Source organism: Calonectris borealis, chromosome 5 (genome assembly GCF_964195595.1).
Source record: "Calonectris borealis chromosome 5, bCalBor7.hap1.2, whole genome shotgun sequence".
NCBI lineage: Eukaryota > Metazoa > Chordata > Aves > Procellariiformes > Procellariidae > Calonectris > Calonectris borealis.
Genome location: NC_134316.1, coordinates 47,351,902 through 47,365,405, shown reverse-complemented (window position 1 = coordinate 47,365,405; position 13,504 = coordinate 47,351,902).

The following is a 13,504-nucleotide window of genomic DNA, read 5'->3' as shown; positions in this document are numbered from 1 at the left end:
TTCTCCCTTCCTTTCTGACCTTTCTCATACTATGCTAAATGAACCTTTCCATTTCTTGGTTTGGAAACATCTTCCCACATGTGTCACTTTTTTTAAACTCCAAAATAAAAATGAAGAGCTGTAGCACTCACTAAAACTTCAGTGTAACTCCTCTTCTCAACTGATTTCAAAGGAAAATATTCTGTGCAGATCTCCTTAAATGAACTGTCAACAAAGTATGCTCTGGGCGGCCAGAATTCAGAAAAGTCACCCAGCGTGCTGACTGGGGAGTAGAAAAACAAACCAGGGAGCCATTCCCCCAAAACAAGAGGAGACGAACCTCGTCCCGCTGGAGCAGCTCTGAACGCTGAAGGTTTCCCTTCGTGCCTGGCTGAGGAATCCAACCCCTCACCTCGCTAACTTCACCCTTGGAAAGGTTATCTTGCAATCAGAAATGTTGCGTTGCGTGACTTGGATCCATTGTTTATAGAATCGTCTAACTGACTTCATATGTATCTGGTCCAGGGAAACTGATGTTATTAAAACACAACACTGAGACATTGAGCTCCGATAGCAGTTCAACATGAACAAATAAAGCAAGAGTTTTCCCCAAAGTAAAGCAAAGCAAGGATCCCGGCCTTCGTGTGAACTGCAGGGATGAAAGGAGGATGTGATACCATCATCTGAACGTTGACCTTTTCACTGTTGTTTCTTTTTCCAGCTCCGAGCCCCAGTCCTGGGTCTCTCCCACTCTCTTTTATCCCCTCAACCCAACTCTAGCAAACCCCTGGAGCAGGTAAGCTATGAGCTGAAAAGGTTTTTCTCATGTTTTGACTCTATTTATTGCTTTTGCAGCCCGGTCAGAGAAGTGCCTGGATTGTTAGTCGTGACCTTTAACCCCCAGTATCAACTCTGCTTGAAAGTTCAACAGCTATGGTCGAAATGGGCACATAAACTGAAAGGTAAAAACACACACTGCTTGGTTGTATTTGTGAAGTGTTGATATCTCATCAGAAACATCCGACTATGTTTTTTTTTCCATACACTTTGCTCAATATTAATATCAGAATTTCTGGAATAAAATCTCTGTTATGCCTGACCAGTATGGAATAATCTCACTGAAGTCTCTGATAGTCCTGCCTTTGGTTACAGAGACCTCTAATATTAAGCATTGCAAATATCAGAGAAAACCCACAGTAAATCCTTAAAATGCTGCGTGCTCTTACTCTAGAGAAATACTGCCCATGGAGCTGTACTGGAAAATGGAGAAAGTTTGATGTTCCACAGAGAGGTGCCACAACTGTTGAGTGAGAGCTTTTGGATGACTGAAGAATTTGGTTTGATAAGAATAATTAACTGACATATATCTAGGAGCTTTCATCCAGAGATCACAGAGCTCTTAGAAACAGAGGGCAAGGGAAATGCTTTGGGTATTTCAGACATTGGTGGAAAGCAGCCAATTTCAGGGTGTAATATTTTTTTCTAACAGCGCACAGCAGGACTAAATAATAGCCTATGCTTTGGCTGCACTGCAGAAGAAATTTCTTCAGCAGCAACATGCATCAGCCCAGATGAAATCTGGCCTATGTATTTAGTAGTGCTAATACTCTCGTTCCCATGAAAAAAGCCCACCGTATCTGTAATGAGCACAGGTTTTGCCTGTGAATCAATGTATTGTCACTAGATTGTCTGTAGAGGAGGTTAGCAAGAAGCTGGGGCTACCAAAGGGAATGGCAGCACTGTGCTTGCTTTGCGGCAATTGAACTTTGGTACTCAGGACTGCTCTCTATCCCCATACCACTTTAAAACAAACCAAGCATAAACCCAGTCAAGACTGAAGATAAAATGGAAACTTTCCATGTCAGAGTCCCCTGGACTGAAGAATGGAGGGAAGAAAAGCCGTTCTTCTGCATTTCCAAGTCCTTGCTACAGTAGAGGTTAGACGGAGAGCATGGGGAGGGCAAGGATAACCCCCACTGTTTAGTGTAATTTTGTGCCCAAGAGAGAAGAAGAGTAGGATAGGTGAAGACATTAATTTTCTCTTAGGAACAGAAGCTACTCTGAAAACTCAGCTTGCTTCTGTGCTCAAAACCAGATGGATTGTAATGGTAATAAAGGAATTAAATCTTTATCATCTGGCAGCAAAGCCAAGAGGAGAAGGAAAACTAAGCTCAAAGGGTTAGAAAAGGACTCCACATTCCCCATAGAGGAAACAGATGTAAATCTGGCAAGCTGTCATTTGGAGATCCAAGAACTGTAGGTTGAAATGAGGTCTGGGTTATTCAGCCAAGTTTATTGTCAAGCTCGACGGTAATCCTTATTTTAATGTACAAAAGATTGCAGTCCTGAAATGTCCGGAGGTCTTTCTGCACCATCAAGAGGTTATTAGAGCACATAGAGTGACTACTTTGCAAACTTGTTTGTGTTGTGGTATGACAACTTTTTAAAGTTCCTTGTTGCTGGCGGATGCATTTGTGAAAGACAGATGTCAAGAGTTCATATTGATGGAGCTGCAAATGGCTTGAGGCTATTCCAACATTACCTGAGAAGTCCCACTATTCTATGGAGAGAAATAAAAAAGCCCATGATTTTAGCAAATGAAAAGGCATGCCGAGAAATGTGTAGGATGTGGAAAACCAGTATGTCAAATCAGTATTTCTCTTGAACTCACTGTACCAAGTCTAGCAACACCTTTATTAAGCAAACCTTCTTAGCTTCTTAAAATGTACTGCCATAATTTCTTGTGCTCATAGAAACACGTGTCTTGGTCTCTAGCTTCCCTCAGATATTTTGCCTCAATGTTGTTGCACTTTTGTACTACACCAATAAAGTAGTTAGGAGGATAATTCTTGCCTCCCTCGCAGGAGAGAATTAGGAATCTCAAAGGATGCTGAGTTAGTTGACCAGATTAGTGGGATTGAGATACAGAGATTTCTTGTGTGCTTACAAAATGTCAGTCCTTCACCATAACCATCAATATTTAAAACCATTTCTGTAGATTTCCTTGTTCTTGTATCGCTGCCTATACATTGACAGGATGTTGGGCTGGCAGACCTTTGGGATGGGCTTGCCCACCCGCTCTGTTATTTTTATTGCAAGTGTTTGGAAATCGCTGCATAAGAGGTGCTGATTGTCCACTGATGCAAGATGCCTTACTAAGTCCCGTGGGGCTGTGGTGACTTAGAGACTGAAAACAGTTAATCCAGCTCTCATTCACTCCCTGCCTCTGACTGAGAAGCCTCCCAGGAAGGGTGTATATATATATATATATATCTCATGAGGTTCAACAAGGCCACGTGCAAGGTCCTGCACATGGGTCGGGGCAACACCCGGTATCAATGCAGGCGGGGGGATGAAGGGATGGAGAGCAGCCCTGCCGAAAAGGACTTGGGGGCACTGGCGGATGAAAATCTGGTCATGAGCCGGCAATGTGCGCTCACAGCCCACAAAGCCAACTGTATCCCGGGCTGCATCACCAGCAGCGTGGCCAGCAGGTCAAGGGAGGGGATTCTGCCCCTCTGAGACCCCCCCTGCAGTGCTGCGTCCAGCTCTGGGGTCCTCAGCACAGGACAGACATGGACCTGCTGGAGCGGGTCCAGAGGAGGCCACAAAAATGACGGGGGGGGGTGGAACACCTCTGCTATGAGGAAAGGCTGAGAGACCTGGGGTTGTTCAGCCTGGGGTTGTTGGAGAAGAGAAGGCTTCGGGGACACCTTATTGCAGCCTTTCAGTACTTAAGGGGGGCTTATAAGAAAGATGGGGACAGACTTTTTAGCAGGGCCTGTTGCGACAGGACAAGGGGGAATGGTTTTCAACTAAAAGAGGGGAGATTTAGACTAGCTATAAGGAAGAAATTTTTTACGCTGAGGGTGGTGAAACACTGGCACAGGTTGCCCAGAGAGGTGGTGGATGCCCATCCTGGGAACATTCAAGGTCAGGGTGGACGGGGCTCTGAGCAACCTGATCGAGTTGAAGATGTCCCTGCCCATGGCAGGGGGGTTGGACTGGATGGCCTTTAGAGGTCCCTTCCAACCCAAACTGTTCTATGATTCTATATATATACACACACATATACACAACATAGCCAAGTACCCATGCCATATTCCAGTCGTGAATCCCCTGCCTGTAAGGTAAAACTTAGGGAAAAAAAAAGCACCATTTAAGTCCTGTTTCAACCCTCTGAACAGAGCAATGGGCTGGCCTTCTACTGCCTGAAGGTAGTATCACCCTTCTTTCCTTGACCTGTGATTCTGCAGCGGGTCCTTGTATATACGTGCAGGAAGTCAAAGGGAAACCGATGAAGGGCTCACAGCAAAGGTTAAAGCATTCTTGGAGGTAAAATAATATAAGGCCCTCCAGTCTGTCAATAGCTTTGACTTCATATGCTGGTGTCAGGGAAAAAATGGTTCTGTAAAAGCTCTTGAAAAGGTGGCACTGGGAACGCTCCAGAGATAAGGATTGCTTCTGCCAAGGTTTCCTGGGCCTCTGGGGAGGGACGGCTGGGCAGTGGCCATAGGCAGGCTCTGCCTTTCTGTCCTGAGGTGAGGAAGCTCTCTAACACCTCTGCATGACCATGATCCACAGGAAAACCAAACACAGATTTGGTTTCACTTGGATCTTCACTTTGGTTTTATATCAATTACCTGTGGAAGAACCCCTACCTTTTCCTGCTGGAGATGCTGAAAGAGGATAGGATGCCCATTGTTCCTCCTCAAAGTTCTGGTCTTCATACTAGAAGAGTTTTTGAAATTAGCCCTTTCCTGCAACTGAAATTGTTCTGACAAAACTTTCCAAGGGGTGTGTGTGTGTGAGTTTGTTCAGAAAATACTTCCTGAACTCTTCCCCAGGAAGGCAGCTGTTAGCTAAAGCTGCCCAAAGGGGACTGTACCCCGAAATGGTCCTTGTTTATCTTCACAAGCGCATCCTGTCTCTCCTGAGCTGAACCTGGCCGTCACTCAGAGCCCAACACATCTCAAACACTATTTCCCTTGTCATGTCCCTGGAGGCAAGCAGGACAGGAGGGGGCAGGAAGGCTGAGTAAGATACAGGAGGAAGAAAGAGCTGTTGCTGCTCTTCCTTTGGCTCATGGGGCAAAACAGTCCTCTCATGGCACCAGCACCTGGGGCTTGCATGCCGGGCAGCGATGGGGACTCTCAGCAGCAGACAGACGTCTGCTCCCATCAGCGTTAGACCCAGAGCTCTCCAATGACAATACGTATTATATACCCTCTCCAGGCTATTCCATCTGGGCAAAACAGTGGGTGGTGAAGCAAAACCAACATTTACAATGTTTAAGTTGTATAACAGACCTTTTAGTGTAAACCAGGGCTCTCCTCCTCAATTCCCCTTACCCTGCACTTCTCTTCAAAATTGCTTTTGTCAATCAAACATTGTTTTTTTTAATATTCATGCTTTTCCCTCTTTGACCTGGTTATCTTGGCACTCAAGGCACAATTGCTTGCCAAGGTAACTAAGTTTAATCCATGGATCAATGCACCATTCCCATGTGTCAAGCTTCAGAGAAAAAAAGAGGTGTGAGAGAAATTTACTGAATATGCATTTTAAAATACGTATGTTTGAAAATGCTGTTTCATTAAACAAAATGATTTCTAGGAAGAGTTTGTGAGAGGAAAGGCAATTTTTTACCAACAGGTGAAGATGCTACCAAAGTATCTGGGGATCTGCTACTATAGCCTCATGAAGATACTGGCACACTGTTGGCCCAGCAGATAATCCTACATCAGCGCTGTCATCCACCCCAGCACCCATGGAGCTTGACCTGACTTATATCCAGAAGTTGAGGCTGTAGAGGAGGCTGTATGCTAAAACTGGGCAGAGTCATAATGCAACATCGTTGCATGACAGTGCCATTTAGCAGGACAATTAATCGCCAGATTGCCTGGCATTCCAGTTGTGGGGCTGAGGCATCATGTTGTAAAGACCCAGCATGGCACAAGCGGCAGTGGCGTTATTTTGCCCTACTGGGTGCAGACAAATAAAGGGAGGCTGAGACGAATAACACGCCTTGGACTAGCATCAGAGTCAGTCCCGCACAGCCGCCTTGTCCCCAGGCTGCACCTCCTGTTTCGTTTGTCTTAGGGGAGACCAAGGCAAGAAGTCACTCCCTCCAGTGGGGAACTGCAGAGGACACCAGCATTTGAGGCTCCCACAGTTTTCCAGAAGAATTGTTTTTCTACAAACCGGATCAATATACTGGATAAAGCACATATTTCTACTTAGGTCAGGAGTGAGTCAATATGATCCGTATTTGAGGAAATGCAAAGAGCAGGCTAGAGGGAAACTCAGGGGAGGACAAAATGGCAAGTGAGCTTGACTGAGCTGCTTCACAGTTTGCTTCACTCGTTCAAAGGGCAGTCATGGATGACCTACGCTGTGCAAGGTGTGAGGTGCATCAGCCCACGGGCTGTCTTACTGCCACTTACTCCTGTTGAAAGGCCCCAGGTTACACCTGGGGGGGATAAAGCAGCCACCAGACTGCTTCACGCATCCTGCCAGGAAATGCTTCCCAACATCTTACGACTCCTAAACCTCTTGAGGCTGCAGGCAGCCAGGGCTTCTTCTGCCCCTGCGGCTTGCCTGACAATCTCTGAGGAAGTAAAAGCCATTCTCACTACGCACCCTTCAGTTCAGTTAAATACCAAACAAGCTTACGCATAAAAAAGGCAACTGTCTTCTGGCAAAGTAAGGGGTTAATTTCTTGGTTATAAACTTGGAAACAAAGTTACAAAAAAAGAAAAAAACAAGTGAAAGCAATGAAATTCTGACTAGTAACCTGCCTCCTACCCATCCCTTTTCCTAGCCCTCAAGCAGGGTATGCCAGCTGTAGAAACACAGGAGTCATTTGGAAAACACTTATTTGTTACCTTTATAAATCTAACCTCCTTGAAGCTTTACTTATCCACGCAAGCTGGAAGACCATGTTGATATTCCATCCTAAATGCCATCTTCTTTTCAGTGATGACTTTTAAAAGCTCATTTTGGGGGAGCTGTTGACCTTGTCCCACCTATGCCCATTGCAGGAAAAGCCTGCCCTGGGCAGACCTCCTCAGTGCTACCTCCTCCTTCGTCCTTCAGACAAGATTAAACTCTCTCATTTCTCAGTTCCCTCCTGTCTTCAAGTGCTCTTCCCAATTCTTCTGTCCAACAGGAGCATAACTACCACAGAGCAGGACTGCGGTGATGATTTTGAGTCGGACTCCGGGATTAAACCTTTCCAATAGTGAGGGTAGCAAAGCGCAGCCGCCAACTGCCTGGGGAGGCTGCAGAACTTCTACTGCTGCAGTTTTTATGGAAAAAGTTGGACAACTGTCTGCCTGGAATGGCACAGAAATAGACTGTCTTCCTCTGGCCCAGGCGGTTGAACTGGATAATCCTTCAAAGCCTCCTCCAGGCTACTTTTTTATGGCTTACACTTCCGGGCAGTCTCTTTTTTTCTCTTCCAGTCTCATGTGATGGCAGTGAATCCAGGAGCGTTTTGCCTTAAGATTGACAGAATGCATATGAAAAAACCCCAGTATTTATCTGGCAGGAGTACATTACAACATTTTCCTGACTGGCGCAATGCCAGTAAACCATATATTTTAAGATGCAGCCATCATGCATCCACCTTATCAAACCCACAATCTCCAGGTCACCATTAGCTCTTCATAAAGACCCACACATGACATATTAATCATGCGGATGACAAAGTTGGCCTTCAGAGTGTTTTTCAAAGCCACCACCATCTCTGCCTCTTCCTGAGTTTCAGGGCTAATGGCATCACGTAAACAAGGTCTTCTCACTTGGCCCTACCAAAGGACTCCAGCCCAGCACATTCTAAGTATATTCTCAGGAGACCGAGTGTTGCCCCCAAGGAATCTATTTCAAGCACCAGGATCAATAATTGTAGCAAATATACATTTACCATGTAGCCCAATATAGATATTTCCTGCCTTCTTATCCATTCATCTGCAAAATCACAAATAAACGAGCCAAAAAATCCTAACCTGAAGAAGTTTGTAAAAATTATCCTGGTTTTCTGGGTTTAAAGGCATGGACAATGAAGAGTCCAGCTTGGTTTACAAACTGCAATTTCTTCACATGCACTTGTATATATGAACATATGTATAGGTGTGCATATAAAATAAAGGAGTGCTGGGAGGAGGTACAATCTTGTAAATATAAGAAAGAGAAAGGGAAGAGGGAGACAGAGTGTGTATTTCATGTGCATGCATTTGAACATAGGCACATTCATGCATATTCACTCCAGAGAGAGCAAGCTAAAAAGAAAATACAGAAGTCAAGTTTATAAAGGAAAAAAACCCTAACCTTTGGGGAAATGAATGTGTTTATATGAGTGAAACATTAAATGCCATACAGTCAGGCAGTCCATTGAGAAGGGAGTGGTCATCAAGCAAGTGTTTTAGAAAAGAAACCTAGCAGAAAAGTGATGTGTAAATGGAAAATAAATAAATTTAACATAAGGCATTCCTGCTTCCAGACTCGTGTTAATAAAGCGGCTATTAGGTGGAGACACTGTGGTGATGCCTAAGTTGACGTGGTTGTTGGTTTTTTTCGTTTCTTGCAAGACGTTAATCAGTGTTACTTGAAATGATTATGTGGGTTTTAAAATAGCAAGAAGCAGTAAATTTTAATGGCACGTCTGAATGCTGTTCCATGTAATTTCTATATGGAGCAATATTAAACCTCTAATAAATAACCTGTATCTAAAACAGTCTCCCTCTCTCTCTTTTACACACACACATACACACACATGCCAGCTCCAACAAATATCTTTGATGTTTTTGCCACAGGCTGGGGGAGAGATGGCAGAAGGAAGGGCTGAGATGGGGTATGGATCAGACGAGGACAACATTCTAGACGGAAGAAGTATGTTTCCTCAATTTTCCCTTCCCTGTCTTTATTTTTTTTCTACAGGAAAATATAGTTTAGGGAATATTGAATGAGCCATCAGACAGCACAAATCTCATTTTGTGCTAATCCCTGCTTACATTTTAGCAACTAAATGCCAAGTTAAGTGGTGCTTGACTTATTGTCAACTTGGGGTGCAAGATCCAGACAGCACACACTGGGACATAAATAAATAAGGGATTTCACTTCAGGCAGACATGAAAGCTGAGAGGTTTCCATTCCCTGTCGGGCCCAGGCATACCTAGATGACTTTCCTTTAATGAATGGCACAGAGACAATGTGCATCAAGGCACAAAAGGGATCAGCATGATACAGTCCCCTGTGACATCTTTCATATCTCTGCCCCAGCTCCCACCTCCGACTAAATTCTGGAGGATAATCCTCCCTTGAAGCCCCTCCCTTGTGATATTTTTGTTTTCAAATGCTGGCAACCCATCTTGCTCCCTGTGTGCCCCAACCAGCGCCTGGATAAGAGGGGACTGTCCCTTCCTGACACAGGCTGTAGAAGGAGCAGCACACCAGTGCCTACCCCAGCCCCAGGCATTCCTCCTCCTTCCTTCGGCCTCCACCATCCCAGTCAGTCCTGCCTCCGGTGTTTTCTGCTGGGAAGCTCCTTGGAGCAGAGAGCAGGGCAGTTCAGCTCTGTGCCGTGCCATGTGCTGTTTTGCAGTCCTGCAAATTATTATTCCTTATGAACAGTGACAGTCTGTCGGCAAGAGATCTGGATGTGGGTTAAAGCCATCTACTACTTTAAAGACAGCAAAAAGAGGTTGTAGAGAGACTCACGCCTCCAAATATTGTAATCAATCAACACAGGCTAGAAAACTGTAGGAAGCAAGCAGGGAGAAAAGAATTAGAGGAGAAATTTGGAGGACAGAAGCAAGGATGCTGCCTGCTTGGCCTGCTGGAGTGGGTGGCTGTTTGAAAGCCGGAGGCTGTAAGTGGGAAATCCTAGATAAACACGAGGGTGTATTTATACCTTCCTCCGAGCTGGCTGACACAGGTGCTCACCAGACATGGGTTACCTGGGTGGCCTGAGCGCGGGGCTGCATTGCTGCGGGGGAGGCAGACTGCCGCGGGGAGCTTCGCCAGGACCGTACGCCTTGCGCGCCATCTGCAAGGTGCATATTTGAAACGTGCTGCCAGTCCATTGGGCGCAACTGCAAGAGCTCATTTGAACCTCGATAGCTCACTTGGGGAAATAATTCACCTTTTTTTTTTCCTCCGAACAGTGATACTATTCCCCAACGCCCACAGCCTGATTCCTCACCTGGCCCTTCCACATCTGTAAGGCTGTTGTTATTAATGTCATAAATCATGGTTAGCAATAAACAGCGGAGAAGCTCTGGGAAGGTGGGAGAAGTGGGAGGCCAATTTCTCCACGAGGTGGAAGTCCCAAAGTTTTGGGCCCTTCTCCTGCCCCAGAGGCAGTTGCCTCCAGCTCCAGCTACGCAGGGGCTTTGCGCGTGTGGCAGCATCTCCCAGCTCCCGCGCTTCCTCGCCAGGCCTGGCTGTCACTGGGGAATGAAGCTGTCACTGCAGGAAAAGCCTTCGACCATTCTTGTTGGCACCCTGGGGGTGCTCCATGCTTACCAGCCTCCCATCACACTACGGCGGGCCAGGCCTTTTTTTAGCTCTGTGTGTGTTCAGCACAGAGAAAAATGTTTCCACTTACTTTTCCCCCTCCTCTCTTTGGAATATGAGACACACACTTGTCATGCTTAAAGGAGTGGATTTATGGTTGACTCTGTCTCTTATCTCCCCACAGAGCTCACTGGAGCTGCTCTCCAGATGGGACAGTATTACAAGCTTCATCATATAAAGCCCAGTTCAGCTTACAGCCCAGATGTTCTTTGTTCCCAGAAATACTCCTTCCCAACAGTAAGCTAAAGGGAGCTGGTATGCAGTCTCCGCTCCTTCTGTTTGCATCGCTTGTTTATGGGTTACACACCCCAGCCCCAGACGGCACAGTCACCTCTCCAAAAGCCACCGATCAAGCCTGATGCTGGGACTCTGGGCCCTGGGCAGTGCAATGCTGGGGTGTGTGGGGGAGATGGCGGAAAGGATCCAGCAAGTCCCGCACGGGCTCAGCTACCTTGCAGGCTACGCCTAATGTGAAGAGTGCCTTCCCCTTTCAAGCAGCAGATACGGGTTTCTCTTGACCCAAGGCCAAACTGAGGGTGCAAAACAAAGCTCACTTCACCCAGTTTTCAGAGGGGAAAATGTAGGATCTTGCCAGTGGGAGGTTTTGGGGAGGAAAACCACAGCTCTCAAACAAGTCCACTGATGGCAGCAGCGTGAAAATAATTCTGCTGGCAGGACAGCAATAACCACCCACGCGTTTGCCACAGCATCTCCTGGATGTGCTCTGCACAGAGTTGGGGGACATACTGATAAAACCATCAGTGCCCTCTCTGAGTGAAGCTTCCTGCTCGTGGAAGCTGGTTTCCTCACTGGTGACCCTCCGGCTGGACCCGCTGCAGGGGACGTGGAGTGGTGGTGCTGGGAGGCTGCAGGATGGCCGGGCTCGGCTGCCTGCACCGTCCCTGCTCAGGCACGGCCCTGCAGCTGCCCCTGCATGGCTGCCGCTGGCACAGTGGGACCAGGCTGCCCCAAGCCCGGGCCTGCTGTCGGCATCCTCGGGGAGCTTGCCTTGCCTCGTCACGCTGCGCCCAGAGTGGCAGGCACGTCCTGCGGCAGCGGGATCAGCCCCCCGATAAAGGCTTCATATTTATGCAGCTTTCCCCGTGCCCTGAACTCTGCCTGTGTCTCTGGCAAAAGGGCAGCTACCCTAGGTCAGAGCACTGCCTCGAGCCAGCGCGGGGAATCGGCTTTCAATTTCAGCAGCGACTTTCCTTCCCTTTTTTCTCTTATCCCTCCAGCCATCACAGAATAATTCCCATCCCTATTAGCTTATCCCCCTCCCCCTTCCTCTCCCTTCCCCTTTGAAATCCTCCCGCCTGTCCCCGGGACGGGGCAGGGGGAGGCGGGGGGCAGCGGGAGAATTCCTCCAGATATTACACAAAAGCCTCATGTATCCCCAGTGTCAACCCCAGAGGGCGGCTGAGTAATTTAATTAAGGCGAAGGGGCTTTTGTTTTACTTGCTTTCTTTTTTGATTTTCTCAAGTTTAAGACAAGAAAGAAAAGAAAGAAGGAGAGAAATGTTAGCCCTCAGAGGAGGCGCAGCGATGCAAGATATCCCGTCTCTGCTCAGTCTCTTGCTGAGGAAAGACCACGGGCCTGTCACCCGGAGCGCGCGGGGCTCCCCAGCCTTGGACGGCTCCCCTCCCACGGCGGTGATTTAAGGGACTGGCATATTCCAAGAATTAGCATGTATTCTTCTGCAGACAAACACATTCATGCTGTTCCCTCCGTCTACCCCACCCCGCTCTTTGTCCTCCTCAGTACCCGTCCCTTAGCGCCTGTGTCTCACCCCCTCCCGCTGCCCCTTCCCGCCTCTTCCTTCTCCCATTCCCATCGCCTGTCCCCTCTCTCCCTCCTTTCCTCCTCTCCCTTTTCCTGCGCTCTCGGCATACTTGCTTCCTCCCCTCTCTCCCCTCAGCCTCCGCCTTCCTTCTCCCCCCTGCTCTTGATGAGGGGGGAGCTTAATTTTTTTTTCCAATAAATAATGTCTTCATTCCTCAGCTTGATGTTTATTAATTGCAGATTTATCACATGTCTGACAGAGGGCATCCATGGCGGGGTAGGCTCAAATGTGGGAGAAAGTGGTGCCTCCTTTCAAGCATCGCGGTGGGCAAAGCATCAGCCCACCCGTGTGCCAGCGGTGCCGGACCTCTCCTCTTTGTTTCTCGTCTGGGGAAAAAGAAATGGCGGCACCGAGGGGGCTGGAGGCTGTGCCAGGTTCAGCTTCTTCTCGTCACATTGCGGCACCAAGACAGGGGGACGTTATGTCAACCCCACATGGTGGCGGAGCCTGCTGGCAAGCCCCCTCCAGTGCTCTGTGCCCCTGAGGCCACTTCTAGCGCTGGGCCCCCAGCTTTGGCCCAATTCCACAGGGCGCTGGAGGGTGGGGAGGGAGGATCACTGGGGAATGAAGTCCTGAGGAAGCCAAAATTACTCCCGGTGCCAGTTTAACGTTCACCTCCTGGACCATGGCGCACCTGGAGCCGAAGCCTGGGCCCAGCACCCCACCAGGAAACCCTCCTGCAGCCAAAGCCCATGCCCTGTTTCTCCCATCGGCATGCCTTCAGGGGAAGGCCGAAGGTTTCACGGGGCGCGATCCTGCCGGAGGAGGAGAGCTCCCCTCTCGGGAGCCGTGACGGCCAGAGCGTCTTCCACAAGGCTCTCGTTTCTGACACCAAATCCTGTTGGGGTTATGAGCTGAACTGGCGGTTTATTCATGGGAACCCCCCGTGCTGCCGCCCAGGCCTAACGCTCTTACGCGTGTGCCTCAGCCCAGGCACAGGGATCAGCCCCACCGCACGGTCCTGTGCCACCGGGACCAGCCGCAGACTCCTCACCGCTGCCTCCCCACCACCACCTCTCGAGGGGACGCCTCCCCCCACTGAGGTGGCTAAGTCGTTTTCGGCACTATCCCTGTGTGAGCAGAGGCACTGATCGCTCACTCGCAGA